At 38.4% G+C, this 21,469-nt stretch overlaps 1 long non-coding RNA gene across 3 annotated transcripts in view; it reads left to right on the plus strand.

The window, feature by feature from the left end:
* The window catches only part of LOC145721292 (uncharacterized), a 433,843-nt gene extending 412,380 nt beyond the window's left edge, over window positions 1-21,463 (plus strand). Inside the window, exons 2-4 of one of the 3 annotated variants that reach the window (XR_014144918.1) lie at window positions 4,412-4,492; window positions 5,740-5,830; window positions 21,162-21,463. This is a non-coding gene — a long non-coding RNA (uncharacterized LOC145721292). The remainder of the gene's footprint in view (window positions 1-4,411; window positions 4,493-5,739; window positions 5,831-21,161) is intronic. The other 2 variants (XR_014144917.1, XR_014144916.1) reach the window with 2 other exon arrangements.
* The last annotated feature ends 6 nt before the right edge of the window (window positions 21,464-21,469 follow it).

Raw genomic sequence — 21,469 nt, forward strand, 5'->3', positions numbered from 1 at the left:
TGGCACTGTGAATAATCAATCTATGCCTTAAATGATGTGAAAGGCTTTGGTAGGAGTATAATTAGTTGAAACAGTTTTTTTCTTGGTCTTGAGGAGTACACATGGCTAGAACAAGGGAAAGAAAGAATGTTAAGAAGCAGCTGGAGAAAAGAAATCTTGTATTCATTGAAAAAGGCAAGCCTGTAAATGATGATATTGTGTACTGGGTGAACAAGCACAGTAGATGGCAGTTTAGTAACACCCAATATCATTTTGTCACGTTGAGAAGTCATCTTTTTAAAGAATATGTAGAAAAATATGTATCTTATGTTTTATATATTTATTGTCATCTTTTTTTGGAAAAGTTCTGCATGTGAGCTCTGTTGGCTTAGAGAGACAGAGATGTTATAAACTTGTCAAATAGCACAGAATATAAAAGGGACATTGGGGTGCTCTGGGATTTTTACACCACATTTTGTTAACATCTCATTCATTTTGAAGCATATAAAGACTTTTTTAAAAAATATATATGTTTGAAGCAATAAAGCACTTGGGAATTACTCTCAAATAAAATAACACCACAACCAACAACTGATCCCTAAGAAAAACTGGCTATACTTTTAGCATTTCATGGTTGGTTCTTTGCTAGTTAAAATATTTAGCAACTAAGAGGTGTGGAAAGGGAGCAGGGACAGAGGATATTAAGAAGAGAAGGTAAAATTTCCAAGAATTTTTGGACATGAAAATGAGAAGAAAAAAGAACCCAACTTTTCCTGAGTTACAAACTTAAGATTGCATCACTTGTCACATGGAATTCACCAAAAGTCCAGGCATTAAAAAAATTCTGATCCCAGAACAGAAAGCTGACAGTTCTTCCTACAATGGAATCAGACCATTACACACGCTCTATTGGTTTAATTGAGCATACATTATATCCTTCAGCAAGAAATCTTCTGCCATGGTACCCTATTTTCTTGGGCACCAGGGCTTGACAGATTTCTCACACAAGTAAGCAGTTGAATGTGATACAATTTTGACATGAAATGTGCTTATACTTTGAAAGCCATTAAACAAGGCTTGTTTGCTTATAATTTTCTAATAAAATAAAGGACCTTCTGTGGAAAGCAGTTTTAAAAACACATCATAACATTTTAAGTGTGTAGGTCTTGCAACGTTTGTTCTAATTTTCTAGTGACAGACACAGAATAGTAAGATTTCCCTAACAGATGCTTAGTGCTGGGTACTCACATGTCACTCAAACTGACAAGGTTTTAGGAAAAAAACACTTTCATCACCATGTTACCAGTTTGAAAAATTAACTGCACATAATTGCACATAATTCAATTTTGCTTAATTGAAAAGTATAAACTTCACAAAATATAATTTATTAAAGTTAACATGATAGAATTAATTGGAAATATACCCTAAACAACCCACTAGATCCTATTCTACAAATTTATCTGTCCCAGACAAGATTCTAATCCTACATGCCTGGAGAAAAGCATTAGGTTAGCTTACAATAGGATTATAGAATTTTGGAGCTGGGAGAGAGACTGTGAGATCATCTATTTCAAATTAATGCCTCCTTTTAAAGATTATACATATATTATATATATATATATATCTGAAGGATTTGAATTTAATTAATAATAAAATAAGATATAGCAAGCACCATTCAGGTTGTGAATGAAATGAACATAGTTTCTTCATCCATTCATTCATTCATTCATTCATTCTCTCGACAGATATTCATTGAGCATCTCACATAACTGGTATATTCCAGGAATTATGCTAGAGACTGGTAAAGCGAGAATAAATATTTCACTCTTTCTGCCTCTGAGGAGGAACTCAGAGGATAGCTGGGAAGGTAGACAAATAATTTAATGACTGTATTATAGTGTGATAAAGGCTATGACAGGTTTGTATTCAGTCATGTGGAGAAAATGACGAGGGAGAAATCTATGTCACTTGGGAGTTTTTCAAAAACAACAGACAGGAAGTCACATTTGAGCTGGAGCAGGAATTCTCAAAGGAGAAGTGGGGGCTGAGGATCTAGGAGAGAAACCAGATATGAAGGCAGAAGAAGTATGTTTGGAGAGTGAGTGTGTGAAATGTAAGGAATGGTGGGGAGTGATATAGAGTCAGACTTGGAAAGTTAATTCAAGAAAGACTACAAATATCAGACTCTAAAGAGTTTGGCATTACTTTTGTAGGAAATAGGGCATAATTGAAAAAAATGTGAAAGTGAAGACAAGGATATCATCTGATTTATATTTTTGAAAAGCTATCAACAACTAGGTTAATCATAGACGGGTTGAAGTATTTTTTGGTGCAGTGGAAGGGATGATGGACAAAGGTAGATATTAAGATGTATTTTAGAAACTGACTGAACTTGGGGGTCAGTTGCTTGGGAGAGACAGGTGCCAAGGGAAAGGGAAAAGTGGATGGCTGCAAGAGGTCTAGTTGGCATGATTAGTTTTGAGGGCTTGGGCAGGTACTTATTTAATCCTCTTCACAAGCTTTTGAAGATTGTAACAGAGGAGAAAAACCAAAGTTTGGAAAATTTAAGTAATTTGAGAAGGTTACCACATAGGTAGTAACTTATGAAAACCAGGTTTGCGCACATTCTGTTCGACTAATTCCAGAACCCAAGCTCTTAATCACTGTGCTGTTTCTTTCTGTACTAAGTGGGCAGCGACACCATTTACTGGGCTGGGAAATACAAGCAAAAAAGTTATGGGGCATCTGGACTGGCTCAGTCGGTTAAGCGTCAGGCCCTTGATTTTGGCTCAGGTCATGATCTCAGGGTCGTGAGATCGAGCCCCACATCAGGCTCCACACTCAGCTGGAAGTCTGTGTGAGATTTTCCCTCTCCCTCTGCCCCCACCACGTATGCTCTCACGCATGAACACGCACGCGCTCCCTCTCTCAAAAATAAATAAATAAATCTTTTTAAAAAAAGTTTTGCATAGAAGATAATAAGTTTGACCTTTAACATCTTGAGTTTAAATGACCAAACAGTGGAAATATTCCTAAGAGGATTGTAAATAACTGTCCTGAAGCTCATGAAAGATGTGGAGTCAGAAAGTTCAGATTTGAATAAGTGATGGTTGAAGCCATAAGAGTAACTCGATGGCCCGAAGAGTAGGCATAGGGAAGAGGATTGAGCAGAAAGCTTACAGTGGTGTTGGAACAAAAAGAGTCAGGGGAAGGAGACTGAGAAGGAGCATTCAAATGGCTTAAAGGGAAACCAGCATAATAAAACTTCCACACAAGTCTATGAGGTAGAGATTTAGTTTTCTCCCTTGAGCATACATTAGAAAGAAGTTTGGATCATCATCTTCTTAATTGTTCATTACTGCATTAAGAGCATTCTTACAACTGTGAAAAACTGTCACTCTTAGTCTCTTTTCTGAAGTTCACAATCTCTTCCCACTCAGGGTCACCATTTTCTACTCCACACAAATTCCCGTCATCAAACTAGACCATGAATCCACATCTTTGATGATGATGGATGTGCCCACTCTCACCTCAGTTTCTAGACTGTGCTTGAGCTAACTTCACCTCCAACATGTTTCCCTATTGTTCTGGGAACTGCTCTGCATGTGAAATATTTAACCATGAAATTCCAATGACTGAGCATAATGTCCTCCTCTCTTCTTCCCACTAACTCAATTCAGATTCAACTTAGTTCACATCACTCAGTTATTGAGTACCTATCATATGTTGTGTGCTAGGATTTAGGAGATATAGATATATATATCTTTGAATATATATGTATTTACATATATATATATGTTTCTATCTATCTCCATTTATATCTGTATCTGTATCTACAGATCTTAGCACTGAGACATTGTCCTTAATCTCAAGAATTTCACTTAATAGGAAGGGAGCAGATATATAAACGTTTTTTGCAATCTCAGTGTAATAAGTAAAATGCTAGAGGTATATTATAGGAACAGTAGTGTGATATGATGGAAAGTTTGAGCAGTTGTACTTGAGTTGGAAATGGGAGATATATTATTTATCTCTAATTGCATAACTAAACTCCTAAACGTAGAGGCTTAAAATAGCAATGATTTATTAATTCTCACAATTCTGTGGGTTGATTGGGCTCCACCTACGTTCAACTAGTGGTTGGGATTGGTAGGAAGAGCCAAGAAGGTTTTACTCACATGTCTGGGTATAGGTCCTATATGCCAATGCTCCCTCCCTGTGGCCTTTCTTTCCACATGAGCTACTTTAGGCACAATAGCCTGAACTTCCTTACAGTATGGTAGTTGGTTACACTGGAACTGGCACAGTGCCAATTCTATAGCATCTCATTGGCCCGCCCAAAATCAAGGGCCTTTTGCGGAAGTAATGGCATGAGTGTTACAGGGATGGGATAAAAATTCAGCAGCCATTTTTTTTTTTTTTTTAAATACAGACAGATTACCACAGGAGACTTTAAAAAGGAAGAGATGCTTGAGATGAGTCTCAAAGGCTGAGAAATTCGGAAATTCGTCAGGTGAGTGGGGATTTAGAAGAGGAGCTCTTCAGGAAAAACAGCCGTGCCATGAAGGCAGGAAGCAACATAGTTATTCGGTTACCAGGACATGTGGAATGCCTGTGGGCGTTTGTGGGAAGGAATGAGAAATGCACTTGCTAGGCAAGTAAGATTATGGAAAGCCTTGTTATAAGAAGTAAATTGAACTTTTTCTGCCAGATAAAGGCTGCAGAATAGCCCTAAAGAGGTTTTATGTCGGGGAGCAGCTGCTCTTTACTCTCATTGATTCTTCTACTTTGCCAGCTTTGTATGTTCTTGATCAATAAGCCTTTGGCTTTCTTTCCTTATTCAAACCAACCTACAACTCATCGTATTCAGTTAAACCTCTCTCTCACCAGCCCAACACTCTCATGACCTTCTTTTCATTCCATTATCCTAAGCCTCAATTCTAGAATAACCTAACCATCTGTTTGTTCTGATCTTAACACCAGGCATTAAATAATACTGGAGCAAATCACACAGCCATGTTGATTGCCTGCCTTATACATTCATGATTTCCAATCTTTGTTGGGGTCTTAATATCCTCTAACAAATCTTTACATACTCTTGCCCATTCCCCATGCTGGTCATTTCTTACCGGTCTTTTTAAGTTTTGCACTTAATGCTGCACTATTTCCCCTTAGCAGATTACCTTGACTATTTCACAGAGGAAATAGCTGTTATAGCTGTGAAAAACTTGCTTCAGACCATCTCTTTGAAGTTCACTTATTCTTTCCCCTGGATCATCCCCTTCCTTTCCTTCCAAATTCCTGTCATCTGCCTGAGACTTATTTTACTTCTTCTTTACCTCTGAATTGGTTTACAGTTCTCACCCATATTTATCTTCCTTCCTTCCACAGTCATGATTCCTCCTGTCCTTCACCTACATACCCCAAGCCTTCTACCTCTTGCAAGTTCTTGCTGTAACAATTATGTCCTTTCTCACTTGCTTTTTCAATCTATCTCTTCCCACAACTTTCTCCTCAGCCTAAAACATGGAAAAATCTTCTTCATCCTATCAACATTTTCTTCAGCCTTGCTGCTCCCACAATCAATAATCTCTCAGTGTACCCCCTGCTGAATCTTTCTTATTTCACATTTACTCTTTAGCAGTCTGCAGTTTGACTTGTCTTGATCAAATGTCAAGCAATTTCTAACACATGATATGCATGCAATAAATATGTATTTGTGATCAATTTCTAATTGCCAATATTATGATCTTTTTTTAGCCCTCATTTTACTTATAGTGAGAGGTAAGGGACAGGTTGCATTTTAAAGTCCTGCCCCTGGCACAGTGGAACTTGCAAACCACACATACAAGTAAGTGGACATAATGACTGAGATTCTGTACTCCACAGATTCCTTACAAAATTGATGTTATTCTATTTGCATTTTGGTTTGTTGGAGCCTGTGTTGTGTGAATTGGTAAATGTATTGAATATTACCATTACTGATACTTCATATATATATATAACATACAAAGATTATATACTATACTATATTATATTATATAAAAATTATTATTCTTTTTAAAAAGATTTTATTAATTTGACAGAGAGAGAGAGAAAGAGCACAAGCAGGGGGAGTGGCAGGCAGAGGGAGAAGCAGGCTCCCTGCTGAGCAGAGAGCCCCATGTGGGGCCTGATCCCAGGACCCTGAGATCATGACCTGAGACGAAGGCAGATGTTTAACGGACTAAGCCACCCAGGCGCCCCCAAAATTATAATTCTTATTACATCTGTCTTGAAGTGTGGTGCCCATTTAACACATGATAATCACAGATTTTTAGAGCAACAAAATTTTCTCATATGCTAGACAGATTTAGGAAGACAGGAATCATGGTTTCCTAGCACATAATAGATAATCAATATATTTTTATGGAATGAATGGATGAATGTTTCTTATATGTAACCCAGCCAAAATTTTCTAAATGAACATAGACTGCATTTCTGATATTTCAAATTAAAAATTCCATCCACTGTCAGGGCTCAGAGTGTTCACACATTCTAAAAGACTGTTATGCTATTGTTATTGAAAGAAGAAAAAAAAACTCCACCATTTAGTACAGCAATTCACAGGTAAATTTTGTTTGCTTTCTCTGGAAATTTCATCTGTTACAGTGTTGTTTTAGATGCAGTCTTTCCATAGAAACACACATAAACTCATGAGGAGTTTGAACTTAAACTACTGCTATAAAACTAGGTAGTTACTGGCCTTCAATTCATCTGACTTTTATCTTATGGAATGTGAGCTCTTTCAATGGCATCAAGCAAGAGAAACTAGAATAGCATCCCGTGAACTGCATACCTTTGGGACCATCCTGTATAATGCTGATATTCAGTCTCAACCAGCCTGACAATAAAATGATCCATTTATCCAACACAAGCAAGCAAAGGAGGAGATACTGCATCTTTTCACTCTACCTCCCACTCCCAGAGCCAGTCCCATGCTTCCTTTGGGCTAAACACACACACATAAAGCACTTCATCAACAATGTTTCATGTTTTCTGTTAAATTGGATTTACTCTTCTTACATGAATTTTCCCCTAGATACTTTCTCCAAATAGAACAGAAAGTATTTGAAGTGAACTAAAACTTTTTAATAATAAACTTTGTGGTTATAAAACCCTAGGACTAGGAACCACTTATAAATACATAAAAATGAACAGCTTTACCATTATATAGACAAGACTACTGAGGAGCTTAGGAGAAATCACTAGATGCTTGAAAAAGAAAGATGTATTAGCCTAAATCTTAAAAATCAAACTTTTTAAAGGGACAGTATTGTCTAATGGGGAGCTTTTATAAATTTCTTGGGGAGTCTACTCCATAAAGTCATTGCTTTAAGCACCAAGAGTATTGAGTAAATTTTTTACTTCCTTAATTCCACTCCCTGATAGTTCTGTTTGTTTTCCTTTTTTTTTTTTTTAAACACCAAAAGCAATCATCTTTTTACCTAGTCTATGACTATTATGGTTGCTTAATTAGATATTTTTTCTTACTGAAAATAAATCATTCCTCCTTGGGCCATGTTTTATTGCCAATGGAGAATTCTAGAACAACCAGGTAGATTTGATAGCCCCCAAATTTTTGCTGTTGCAAGTGACCTAAATCCAACTCAAACCAGCTTAAATCAAAACAAAAAATCTCCAACTCTTAACTGAAAACTCCACAGGTGAGCCTTGGCTTCACATGCCACTTAATTTAGAGCTCAAATCATCAAGAACCCCCTCTGGGTTGCTTCTATTCTCAGGCTGACTTTCCTTGTGAGCATAATAGATAAGGCAATTCTAGTTTGTCACATCTCTACTAATTCCAGTTGAAAGTCAAAGCTTCTCTTCTCCAGGAGCATATGTACCAGTGAGTTATTGTAATGGTTAAAAACAATAGTATTTGTTATGTTAGTTATTATTATTATTATCCCCTTAAGTTTGTGCTACTTGTCCATCTCTGTACCAAGCACTGTGGTCAAACAGGATATCTGGATAGTTTTAAGATCCTTAGAGTTTTAGGGGACCGTGTTCAATCCCATACAAATCATATATTTGAGAATAAAGGTAAGTAAATTCTCTCAAGGATCAATAGAGTACTTTTTGCCAGAAATAAGGGTGAAGAGCCGGCAAGGCAATTGTGATGGTTCATTTTATGTGTCTGAGTGAGCCATGCCTCAGATACTTGGTCAGACTTTATTCTGGTTGTATCTGTGATGGTATTTTTGGATGAGATTAACGTTTCCATCAGTAGACTGAGTAAAGCAGATAGCTCTCCCTAGTGGGGGTGAGTCTTATCTGATCAGTTGAAGGCCCATATGAAGGAAAAATGGATGACCCTCCATGAATAAGTGGGAACACCTCCTGCCTGACTACTGAGATGGGACATCAGTCTTTTCCTGACTTTGGACTTGAACTGAAACATTAGCTCTTTGAAGTAATAAATAGGATTCTAACAAAAAAGAAATATATGAGACCTGGACAGAAAGATTTTGGATGGGAAATGTGGCAGAAAGGCTGGCAGGAAAGCGTGCAATGCTCAATGAGAAACCTGCTTAGTTACAGATGGTATGAGGGCTGTGTCCTCTATCAGTTAGCGATCTTTCAATTGCAACATTTAGAAAATCCAGCAGCAAATGTCTAAAACCAGAAGGGAATTTATTGGTTCTCATGGCTGGTACTTATAGCTTGTGTGCCATTTATCAGTTTCTTGCCTCGAGGCTCCGAATTCACCCTTCAATATATGTTCTATGGTAACAGACAATCCCTTTTAATGTTTCTCCTTTGAAGGGAAACTTTTATGTTAAGCATTCTTAGTAGAGGGTGCTGGATGGACCTCGGAGGAGGAAAGGGCTCTCCTGCCTTGTCTGGCTGCTGCTTGATGGGCCAGTAGTGTGGTTGTATGGACATCTGGTGAAGTTGCGCCCCAGAACGTGGTCCTTTGGCAACCTCGCAGGCTGGCAGTTACCACTGTGCTGCACTCTGGACATAGATTAGCACTCCAGAGTCTCCCTGTCTGCACCAGTACCCCACTTCCCTTTTCAAGTCCCTGTGCAAAGTGTCTGTGCCCTAGAGGGTCCCCACCAAGCCAGCTTCTCCTCCCTCTGAAAGACATGCATGTTTTGCCAGCCATCCAGAAGGTTTCTACCCTCTGCAGGTTGCTGACTGCCTGCTCACCACCCTGCACTCCACAAGGTTGCTTCCTGATTGCCCAGCAACTGCAGAACAGCTCAGGTCTGGGAAACCAATTTAATTTCTGTGCTGTCCAATGGTGGAGCTAAACTATACCTTCTCCAAGGTGGTCTGAAACCAGCACTGATGAGGGGGTCTCCTTCCAAGTTTGTCCTTCCTAGGGTATTCTTCCTCAGCCCTAGAGTACCATACAAAATTTCCTTATATTTTATAGTCTCTCTTATCACAGTTTAATACTCCTTTATAGTATTATGTTTATGTTTCTACATAGTTTCTATCTCCTGACTGGACTCAGACTGATACACTTTTTCTCAAGCTGCAAAAATTATTAGGAGCAATCTCTTGGCTATACTTCCCTTAGGCTGTTTCCATCTCAGCCGGACTTTCTTTTTGTGGTTCACATATTATATTTTTAAACTATGAAATCTATTTGAAGTCTCAAAATTTCTCCCCAGAAGCCCCAGCTCTATCTCCTCACATGTCAATAACTTGGGTTAAGTTACATACACATCCTTGATCCTATTGCTGTGTCCATGAGGGATTCTCAGTTTCCCACTACCTACCTATCTAGAGACAATCACTTCTTCATTCTGGGATTTGTCACTTCTAATACCCAACTTCTGATATCAATTTCTACATCAGTTATGAATTTTGCTCTTATTGGGTCTTGAGCCTGCCAACTTTTGGGCGGGGACTAAACCATCAGCTCTCCTGGGTCTCCAGTTTGCCACCCTCAGATCTTGTTAGCATCCATAATCACATAAGCCAGTTTCTTATAATAAATTCCTACTCCCCCCACCCCCCACATCTTGTTGTTTCTGTGTCGGTATTGACCTCTGAAAAGTAAGGGAACAGAGGAAGAAGATAGAGAATGGAAAGGTAGGGAAGTGGATGAAGACATGAGGATTGGGATGTAGGGAAAGAAACAATGTGACACCTTTCTTTCTCCCTAAAGGAAAGTACATTGACTTCTAGCACCATGGATTAGTGCTGCCTAGTTTTGAAGCCTTTTTTTAAAAGATTTATTTATTTACTAATTTTGGAGAGAGAGAGAGAGGGAGAGAGAGAATGAATGCAGGGGGGAGGGGCAGAGGGAGAGGGAGAATCTCAAGCAGACTCCCTGCTGAGCAGGGAGCCCAATGGGGCTCAATCTCACAGCTCCCAGATCATGATTTGAGCTGAAATCAAGAGTCAGACACTTAACAGACTGAGCCATCCAGGTGCCCCATCCGTTTCTGAATTTTATATGATGTCATTAGATAGCATAAATTATTTTGTGTCTAACTTCATTCAATATTGTTATGAAATTTGTGCATGCTGTTGAATGTATGTATAGTTCATTCATTTTCATTGTTTTATAAGTACTCCAGTGTATGAATACACTGTCTACTTATCAAAGTGACTGTTTAAGTGGAATTTGGAGGTTATAGGATATCCATGTGGTTAACTCTAGCAGATTCTGAGAATCAACTTTCCAAAACAGTTCTGTCCATACACTTCCAGCAGCAGAATGTGAGTTCTTGTTGCTTCATAACCTCTCCAGTGCTTGGTATTTTCAGACTCCTAATCCTTAGCATAGGAAATTTAAGCTTAATTTTCTCTGCAGCGGTGAGCCACTGAAGGATTTTCAGTTGGAGAGTGGTGTGAGCAGGAGAGCTGCCCTGGTAGTGTTGCATAGATTAGAGCGAGAGAAAGACATGAGGAGGGAGGCCAGTTGGAACCCTGTTTTAGTGATTTCATAAAACAATATGAAAATAAACTACAATATTAACAGAGGGGCTAAAAAGAAAGAGACAAGAGATGCTGCTATAGTGTGTGCCTGTAAATAATAAAATTTGACAATTAATAAATTGTGCATGTAGAAGCAGCAAGGGTGACTGAGCTTGAGCTTAAGTGACTGACGGAACACTGGTAGAATCTTAATCAACTTAAGAAAGCTTGGGAGAAGATGATGGTTTGGGGGAAATCATTTTTACTCAAATTGTATCATTTACCTTATTTAACTTTTTATCAGATTCTTAGTTTAAAGCTGTGACAATTTTTTTTTTTTTCCAACTCTCATTTCTTATCGCTGGAAGGTCACTTTCAGTAGAAGTTGGATCTGTCAGAGAAGAAAGAACCAGGACTATGGTGGGATAGTTCAATTGCCTCCCTCTCTGTGAACTCAGTATCCGGAGGAAGCTACAGAAGGTTTTCTATTATTCAAACCTGACAGCTTTGGTCTAAGGAGTGACAGTAGCTAGGAGAGTGACAGGTCTGGGACTTCGGGAAGCCTAAGTCCAAACAGCTTTTCACGCAGGAGCTATTCTGTGTGCTTACTTCCATCACTAATTCTTTCCTTCTCTCTGGACATTTGTTTCTACTACTGATGTAAGCAATTGCTTCTTCTATTTTTGCAGTACATTCTCTGTCTAACTGGGTATGCACAGAGATATGGCAAGCATGTAGATGCTCGAGGACCAGCACTCCACTACCTTCACATGTACTGATGTTGAGATAGTGACTCCAATTGGTTGTTTGCATTTTTGAGACAGTTTGCTTGCATAACAGTCCAGGTACTGCTGTGTTGGCCTATCTATATGCATTCCTATTCAATGGATCTCCTAGGCTGTGTGTCAGTTTTAGCACAGCTTCTCTGGCAAAGGTTTTCCTTTTATACCTTTTGTAATATTTTACCTACCACTGTATCCAAAAGCTTAAAATGACTTGTCAAGCTTATTTATATTGTCTCCTCCAACAGATCCACTTGACAAAGGATTTGTCTTAAATTTCTGCTTTCCAAGCCTGTTACTGTATCTTAATAGCTTACAGTGTGGCACTAACAGGAAACAGAAATAATAGTACCTTATATTTCTAGGCCACTTTAAAAATTTCACCCCATGTTTACATCTATTCTATTTCTCTTTACTCTCCCCATCCTCTTAGGAGGGAGGTGTTATTATTTTCATTTTTCGGATGAAGAAAACTAGGCTCGGGTGCCTGGGTGGCTCAGTCGGTTGGGCGTCTGCCTTCGGCTCAGGTCATGAACCCAGGGTCCTGGGATCGAGTCCCGCATCGGGCTCCCTGCTCAGCGGGAAGCCTGCTTCTCCCTCTGACCCTCCCCCCCATGCTCTCTCTCTATCTCTCTCATTCTCTCTCTCTCTCTCAAATAAATAAAAATCTTTAAAAAAAAAGAAAAAGAAAACTAGGCTCAAGGTCATGCATAGTGTTACAGCCAGGACTTCAAATCAGATCAGTGCCTGTGATGGTTAATTTTGTCTGGGCTGCTGTATGCTCAGCTATCTGGTTAAACATTGATCCTGGGTGTGTCTGGAATAGATTAGCATTTGAATTGGAGGCGGAGTAAAGCAGGTTGCCATCCCTAATATGGGTGGGCATCATCCAATCTTGCCGAGGGCCTGAGTAGAACAAAAGAGGGCACGTACTGCGTGGAGCACTGGGTGTTATACGCAAACAATGAATCATGGAACACTACATCAGAAACGAATGATGTAATGTATGGTGACTAACGTAACATAATAAAATAAAATTAAAAAAAGAAAAAGAAAAAATGATGAAAAAAGGGCGAATTTTCTCTCTGTTTAACTGTTAGAGCTGACACATCCACCCTCTCTGGCCCTTGGGCTGAGACTTACACCATCAGCACTCCTGGTTCTCAGGCCTTTAGAATCGTGTTGAAGCTTATACCACCGGTTTTCCTGGGTCTCCAGTTTGCAGACTGCAAATGGTGGGCCTTCTTAGCCTCCATAATCATGTGAGCCTATTCCTTATAATACATCTCAGTCTCCTCTTGATTTAGTTTCTCTGAAGAACCCTAACCAATACAGTGTCCTTTGGCAGTGCTTCTGTCCTGATTACCTTTTGCATCTAGCTATAGGTTTTCCGATTATCCTTCAACTATTAGTCAGGAACTATATTCTTGCCAGGTGAGGATTATCCGTATATTGAGTATGTATACTTCAGCATTAAAACATCAGCAATTCTCAAAATTATCAGGTAAAAATTTAGTACGTGGAATGGAGATAGGGAACTGAAGAGTCCCCATCAAGGACGGCTTTTTTGCTGCCTCTCTTCTTGCTAGGACCTGCACCTCCCCTTTACACATGCCTTAATGTATTTCCTCTTTGTAAAGGTCAAGGAGTTAATGATTTCTTTGGAGTCTTCCAGCATAATAGTTAATATCTAAGGAGTGACGAGATGAGGTTGTCATGCACGTTTTCTAAGACCACTGACTCCAGACACCTTGATGCCAAGACCCTTGGCTCCAGGGCATGAATGACTTATGGAGAACACCTGAGCACTTGTCCTCATTTTGTCCAGTTCCTGGATGCCTGAGATTTATTGAGGATGTACCATCCTCAATAAAAACCCCAGACACCAAGCAAAGATGAGATTCACTCTACTCTCCTTTCCAAATCTTCCACATGCTTTGTCTGTATCTGCAATCTCTCTACATCTTCAATAAACTCTGCTCCCACTTCCTCTCAGCTCGAGTTTGATTTTTATCCTGCGCAAAGCCAAGAACCCTCTTGGCTCATCCTGTAGGACCCCTCTGGGTCTTTGGACCAAGCCAGCCTGCATCAGAACCAAACTGCATTTAGGAGTTAATCTTACGGCATAAGATTTACCTTTTATCTTTTTTTAAAATTTGCTTTAACCAGTATCACCCCACTGTGTGAATAGGGTTTAGGCGAATAGCCAGTGAACTTTTATAACAGGCCTGTCTTACATTTGACTCCTTTTGGGCACCAATAAAAGCTGTCAACCACTATCTGATTATAGTGCCAAGAAAGTTGGTTTTCATAATCTAAGAATTGAGTCACTGCATATATAATATTTTTCTTTTTTTATTATTATGTTCAGTTAGCTAACATATAGTACATCATTATTTTTTGATGTAGTGTTCAAGTATTCATTAGTTGCATATATAATATTTTTCTTGATAGAAATAAATTTATTTTCCTGGATATGTTACATAGATCATCAGTATGTGTGTATTTTTGAGCAGATTGGTCATTGGTAAATGTATTAAAGAAAATAAATGATCCAAAACAACCCAAAGAGAGAAAAAGCAACTCGTGTATTAGCTTAACATTAAATATCAGTCAGCACCCAGATGAAAGACTAAAATGCAGGTGAGAACAGATATAATGTTTGTTAATTTATTAGCAGCATGCAACTCAATCACGCATTGGAGTCTACTGACTAAGATCAATGTAATGGAAAACACAACTCTCTGGAGTGCTGTTCTTCTAGGCTCTTCTAGTGAAAAGATATTTTTAGGCAACACTATGAAATTAAGGGAACTGTGAAAGGCAATGAGGTATTCTTCACAGAGCAGTGTACCATGTCCATTCTATCACTGAAAGAATAATGACATGAGTCAGAAAAGCTGAACCATATACATTTAAATCCCTGAAAAATGATGTGGGTGTGTAGTTATTTAATTATTTGGATATTTTGTCAATGTTTACTTCCTGGGTAACCAGTGAGCATCCTTATATTCAGCTATATAACAGATTTATGAACATAGCTCAGCTTCCCTGCTTCTATGGGGATCCAACCAATGTGGACAAAGCTGGAGAAAGGGAGTTATTAATTAGGTTCCAGAATGATGAGAAGTAAGTAATTCTTATTCAAGACTATGAGGATTCTGTGAGCCAAAGAAATTGGCAAATATGAACTTTAAATCTGTAGAGGTCAGAGGAAGGAAAGAACTTTAGATTTGCACAACCAAAAATTAGGCCAAAAATGTTTGTTTTTGTTTGTTTATAGGCCCCGTGTGGAGCCCAAGCTGGGCTTGAACTCATGACCCTGAGATCAAGATCTGAGCTGAGACCAAGAGTCAGACCCTTAACTGACTGAGCCACCCAGGCACCCCTAGGCCAGAAAAAAAAAATTACTTTTTAAAGAATTTTATTTATTCATTTGAGACAGAGAGATAGAGAGAGAGTAAGAGCAGTGGGGAGAGGCAGAGGAAAAGGGAAAGGCAGACTCCCCACTGAGCAGGGAGCCCGATGTGGGGCTCAATCCCAGGACCTGGAGATCATGACTGAAGCCAAAGGGAGACGCCCAACCATCTGAGCCACCCAGGCGCCCCTAGGCCAAAAAATTTTTAACCACAAAATAAGATGGAAAAAAAGCAAAAGCTATTGGGAATGAACAGGTGGTTCCTTGACAATTTCTTCATTTGACAATGCTAGGGTATAAGATGATTGAGGTTATCCCTTAGAACAGTGGGCACATGATGAGTGGAAGGGGTCAGGATGGCTAAAGGGGCCAGGAGCCGAGCAGATGATTATTGATTACCCTTCCCTATGATAGACTTTACCTAGTATTTTTTTTTTTACATATTCTCTTTTTTATTGTTATGTTAATCCCCATACATTACATCATTAGTTTTAGATGTAGTGTTCCATGATTCATCGTTTGCATATAACACCCAGTGCTCCATGCAGAACGTGCCCTCCTCAATACCCATCACCAGGCTAACCCATCCTCCCACCCCCCTACCCTCTAGAACCCTCAGTTTGTTTTTCAGAGTCCACAAGCAGGGGGAGTGGGAGAGGGAGAAGCAGGCTTCCCACAGAGCAGGGAGCCCGACGTGGGCCTCGATCCCAGGACCCCGGGATCATGACCTGAGCTGAAGGCAGACGCTTAACGACTGAGCCACCCGGGCGTCCTTTACCTAGTATTCTGTCATTAGACACAATTTAAAATACATAGCATCAAAAAAGTTACAAATGTAGTCAATTATTTAGTTTTTCTAAAGAATCCTAAACAGTGTTTGACTGATTTTTAAAAACTGAACTGGGTGATTTTGGAATTCAGTTAGTAATACAGAGCCACAGACTCAGAATGGGAGAAAAATTTCCAGGTTATCTGATTGTTCTTGATAATAGGAATTTCTTTCTATAATGTTCAGATTGAGTAATAATCTCGTATTTGGCTCTCTGTTGACATGTTACTTTAGGAGACATCCCATCCCATTGTGTACAGTCTTGTATTTGTAAATTCTTTTGCCTGCCTAAACAACTTTTCTGATTTCCAGCAGCATTTTGATTTATGTTTATGAGAAACCCTCTTCTGTATCAGATGCAGCCTAGTGGAACTACTTCCTAATCATGGCCCTGACCGACCCCACCCTAAATGGGATGCCAATATGACCCAAGATAGAGCCGACACCCTCTCCCTCAAATTTGAATCTTGAGCACATGACAAATGTTTGGCATTGTTTCATTTCTGGCACAGGTGCCCCTGGCCAGACTATTTTCCCCCCTGAAACTGCGTGCAGTTTCCTGCCTTCTCATTCTCTGAATGAATCTACCCTGTTTTTTCTTGTTTCCAAAACTGATTCTCCTGAGTCCTGTCAATTATATGTATGACAATCAACTGGGGAGCCTATTAAAAATGAAGAATCCCTGGGGCACCTGGGTGGCTCAGTCGTTAAGCATCTGCCTTCGGCTAGGGTCATGATTCCGGGGTCCTGGGATCGAGCCCCGCATCGGGCTCCCTGCTCTGCAGGAAGCCTGCTTCCCCCGCCCCTCCCACTCCCCCTGCTTGTGTTCCCTCTCTCGCTGTGTCTCTCTGTCAAATAAATAAATAAAATCTTTAAAAAAGAAAATGAAGAATCCCAGACCTCACCCCCCCTCCAGGATGTAATTTAGTAACATGGGGTGGGGGTACAGGAAATTAAATTTATAACACATCCTCTCGGTGATACTGATGCAGTCAGATTATGGGCTGACTTTTGGGAACCACTACTCAGATGATATAACTCAAATGTAAATTTGCACTTCAATAAAAAACTTCTGAAACTGGAAAAGGCTTGCTGACCATCTCATTAAATGAATGAATCCCAGTTCTTTCATTTACTCGATAATTCAACAAACAGATATTGAACATCTATCCTGTGCCAGGCACCATGATGAGCCTTGGGATATATGATACCATTAAGATTATTTCAAACTTGCTATTGGTGGGCACTGAAGCACTGAAAAAAGAGCAAGGAGTACATATCTGGATTTCCACATCGTATATTCGGTACATATCACCAATAATCTTCAAAGGAAATGAGCAAGCATTTACTTCTGTATTTCAATATGCTCTATACTCTTCAAAAATGTAACAATGTAGATTTTTAATCCTAGGTATGTTCTTTCATGTATGTAAAAAAAAAAAAGTTCTAGGTAAAACCAGAAATCTCAGCTCTAATTAATTAGTCTTTGACATGATAATAAAGTTCAACCATACCAATTTTTTGCCAGGTTTAATAAAACAAGATTTTCTTCTCTTGTTGTGCTATGGACTTGCCTCACAGTTAGGTACACAATGTACAATAAAAACAACTGTATAGTTGAACAGGATATGAAAATGTTCAGAGGCTCCTTCTTTCAGCTAACAACAAAAATAACTATGCAAAATACTTGCTGTTAAATTAGGTTCAGATATCATATTGTTTTGGAGGGTATTTTAAGATTCTAAATTGATGGTCTCAAGTCAATTTTGAAACATATCCCACCTCACAAATTTTTGTTGACCTCTAAAATTTCTCATCATAAGCTTAACTAGTTGTAAAATATATAGTTTACAGAAAATTGTGAACATTAACATAAAAATTTCATTAGTCTTTGAAATGTATCCATTTGATTGCTGCCATAAGCCATATAAAAATACATGAACAAACTCATTTTAATAGTCAGAAATTCTTCATTTATTTTTCTCTGAACTCCTATTTCTATAGCACTTTTCCAATAAAATTTTATCCTAGTCTAATACATTTCTTTCTGCCTGAAAATCTTTTAGTGATCACTTCTTCCTGCCATAAAAACAAATACGTAGATTGAAAAGTAATTAAAAATTTGTGACTATACAACTCCCAAGTGTTAAAATTTCTTCTGAATTGATTTTTCATTACACGAGTCAATACAAAATTAACCTAAACAACATAATTATACATTTAGATAAACATAAAGATAAAATTTATTAAAAATGTATCCATTATTCTAATGGTTGGGCTATTTTTTGTTCAATAAATGTATGTATCTGTGAATGCATATTACTTATTGCTAGAATGAGACAAAGCTCAGCATCAATCTATTCTATTTTTGTTTTTATGGATGTAAAACCTGAGACAACATATTCCCATAAATAAGTAGATGAGAATGGAAAGAGTTTTGTTTTAGCAATGTCACTCAAATATTTGAATTCCTTCCAAGTTATATGCCAAAATCACAGTTATCTATCATCAAAAATTATTTTTAATGATCTACCAGCTGTCATCTTAATTAGCTCTTCTTTCAGTTTTGTTAAAGGCAAAGAATCGAAACCGATTCCAGATTTTATGACTCAGTTATTAGTCATTTACTTTCTTAATACCAACACCGATATTTTGAATTGTCCTATTGTTTGCAACTCTGGAGATTTTTACATTCAGGGTCAATGTACCGTCATAAGATGCCTCTCTTTTTTAAAAGAACAACTGGCACGAATATTCTCAGGCAGTCAAATTTTGGAAAGAGTGCATGTGAAACTTGGGATCTGAAAATTACTTCCTGAAAATTATTTCATCTCCTTCCCCCTACAAAGCATATATGTCCCAGGTAAAAATCTGCTGGTGTAAGCATATCTCCTTTTGAAGATAGTTACTGGTTATTTGACATTATGTGAATGTAGATTTTTCTATATAGGAACAAAGAGACCTATGGTAGATTGTATATCCTTTTTTTTTTTAATGATTTTATTTATTTATTTGATAGGGAGAGTTACAGCGGGAGAGGGAACACAAGCAGGTGCAAAAAAAAAAAAATCCCCTTTCCCACATTCTTTTCTTACCATGTGACACTGACACTCCTCTGGTTGAGAAGTGGGGATCTATTTTCCTTTCCTTTGGATTTTGGGGTGATTGGGACTATTAAGGAAATAATGCTCTGTGATTTCTGAGGCTAGGTCATTAAAAATGATAAAGTTTCTGCCTGTCCACTGGGATGTTCATCTTTAAAAGCCAACTGCCATGCTGTGAGGAAGCCCGACTACCTGGGAAAACTATGAGTTGGCATCTTGGCTGACAGCCTCATTTGGGGCCCCATCAACAGCCAGCATCAACAGCCACACGTATGTGTGAGGGAGCCTTTGAGATTACTCTAACTTCAGCAACCCTGGTCATCTGAATGTGACTCCATGAAAGGCCTCAAGCAAGAACCCCCAAAACGAGAGGGATAATATTATTATTACCATTACTTTAAGCTGCTGTGTTTTGGGATGACTCATTATGTAGTAATAATAATCAGAACAGGACGTACCAGAATACTTTAGTATCCTAGGTAGTTTGACACCCAGTCAATTCAAAATTTATGGAAGTGTTACCTGATATTGGGTGAAATTTATTTTTGCATGTAGTGAAAATTGCAAAGTATATTAGTAGTGCATAAAGATGGCAAGGAATAAATTAAATAGTTAATGTTTAATTTCATTAAAGAAAATGTAACTTGATTCTCATATGTTTCAATTTATTGTTGTTTAGAGTACTGCATGTATATGACATCACCCAAACTCCTTATTTTTTAATTTTTAAAAATTTAATTATATTCTCAAAGTAATACTTGTGCTTAAATTTAAAATCCAAACAGTACTACAAGCTTAAAGACAAACAAACAAGCAAACAAATAGAAGGGCACCCCTGTCCTCTTCTCATTCTCTTCAAGCAAACTTTTATTTTCAATGATTTTTAGCTGTTTAATCTGGCATTTACATCCCAATTTCTAATACTATACTTTATTGATAGTTCTGTATTTTTGTTTTTAATTTTAGATATTATCTATTAGTTTCCTTCTCTGAAAGTTTAGGATTTTCTCTTTTACAATGCCTCCTCAGCCCTACTGTCAATGCATACACCTGTTTTTCCTCCTATTCTCCCATTATAGTTATATCATGCTTTTTTTTTTTAAGATTTTTTTTTTTTAATTTGTCAGAGAAAGAGTGAGCACACAAGCAGGGGGAACAGCAGGGAGAGGGAGAAGCAGGCTCCCCACTGAGCAAGGAGACTGATGTGGAACTGGATTCCAGGACCCTGGGATCATGACCTCAGCCGGGGGCAGATGCTTAACTGACTGAGCCACCCAGGCATCCCTATATCATGCTTTTCTAATACATCAGTGTTTATAGCTTAAATTTGTATTATACTATGATTACATTTCTCCTCTTTTCACAAGTTTTTATTATGTCATTTGGTTTGTTATCTAGGTCCCCATGGCTATTTTAGCCCCAAACTTTTTCACAGTACTATAAAATAGCTTTCAATAAAATTCATGCCTTTGAACACATAATGTCTAGGTTCCTTTCTCCCTTCCTTCCTTTCATCTTTCCTTCCTTCCATCCTTTCTTCCTTTCCTTCCTTCCTTCCTTCCTTCCTTCCTTCCTTCCTTCCTTCCTTTCTTCCTTTCTTCCTTCCTTCCCTCCTTCTCTCTCTCTGTCTTTCCTGGAGCCCACTATCCTCCTATGCCAATCAGGATTCATTGCTTTCTAGGCCAAGGACCCTAACTGATATTCTTGGCAGTCATTGCTGGGAATTTTTTTTCTTTATTTCCTCCTGAATTAAATTTCTTGTTTCTTAGATTTTGTCTTCCTCTTTCTTGGTCTATTTCTTTGTCTTGATGGAGCACATCTTCTAGGATTTTTTTTTTTTAAACAAATGGCTGCATACAAGATAAAATTTCTGGAGATTGTACATGTTGAGAACATTTTAATTCTACCTTTACTTTTGATTAAAGTATAGCTGAAGGTAGAGTTTTTGGTTAGAAATAACTTTCCCTTAGAATTTAAAGTGTCATTTGCAAATATCTTCTCCCATTCTGTTGGTTGTCTTTTGGTTTTGTTGACTGTTTCCTTTGCTGTGCAAAAGTTTTTTATCTTGATGAAGTCCCAATAGTTCAATTTTGCCCTTGCTTCCCTTGCCTTTGCGATGTTTCTAGGAAGAAGTTGCTGCGGCTGAGGTCGAAGAGGTTGTTGCCTGTGTTCTCCTTTAGGATTTTGATGGACTCCTGTCTCACATTTAGGTCTTTCAACCATTTGGAGTCTATTTTTGTGTGTGGTATAAGGAAATGGTCCAGTTTCTTTCTTCTGCATGTGGCTGTCTAGTTTTCCCAACACCATTTGTTGAAGAGACTGTCTTTTTTCCATTGGACATTCTTTCCTGCTTTGTTGAAGATTAGTTGACCATAGAATTGAGGGTCCATTTCTGGGCTCTCTATTCTGTTCCATTGATCTATGTGTCTGTTTT

Source organism: Leptonychotes weddellii, chromosome 4 (assembly GCF_054177405.1).
Source record: "Leptonychotes weddellii isolate Sample4059 chromosome 4, ASM5417740v2, whole genome shotgun sequence".
NCBI classification, from domain to species: Eukaryota; Metazoa; Chordata; class Mammalia; order Carnivora; family Phocidae; genus Leptonychotes; species Leptonychotes weddellii.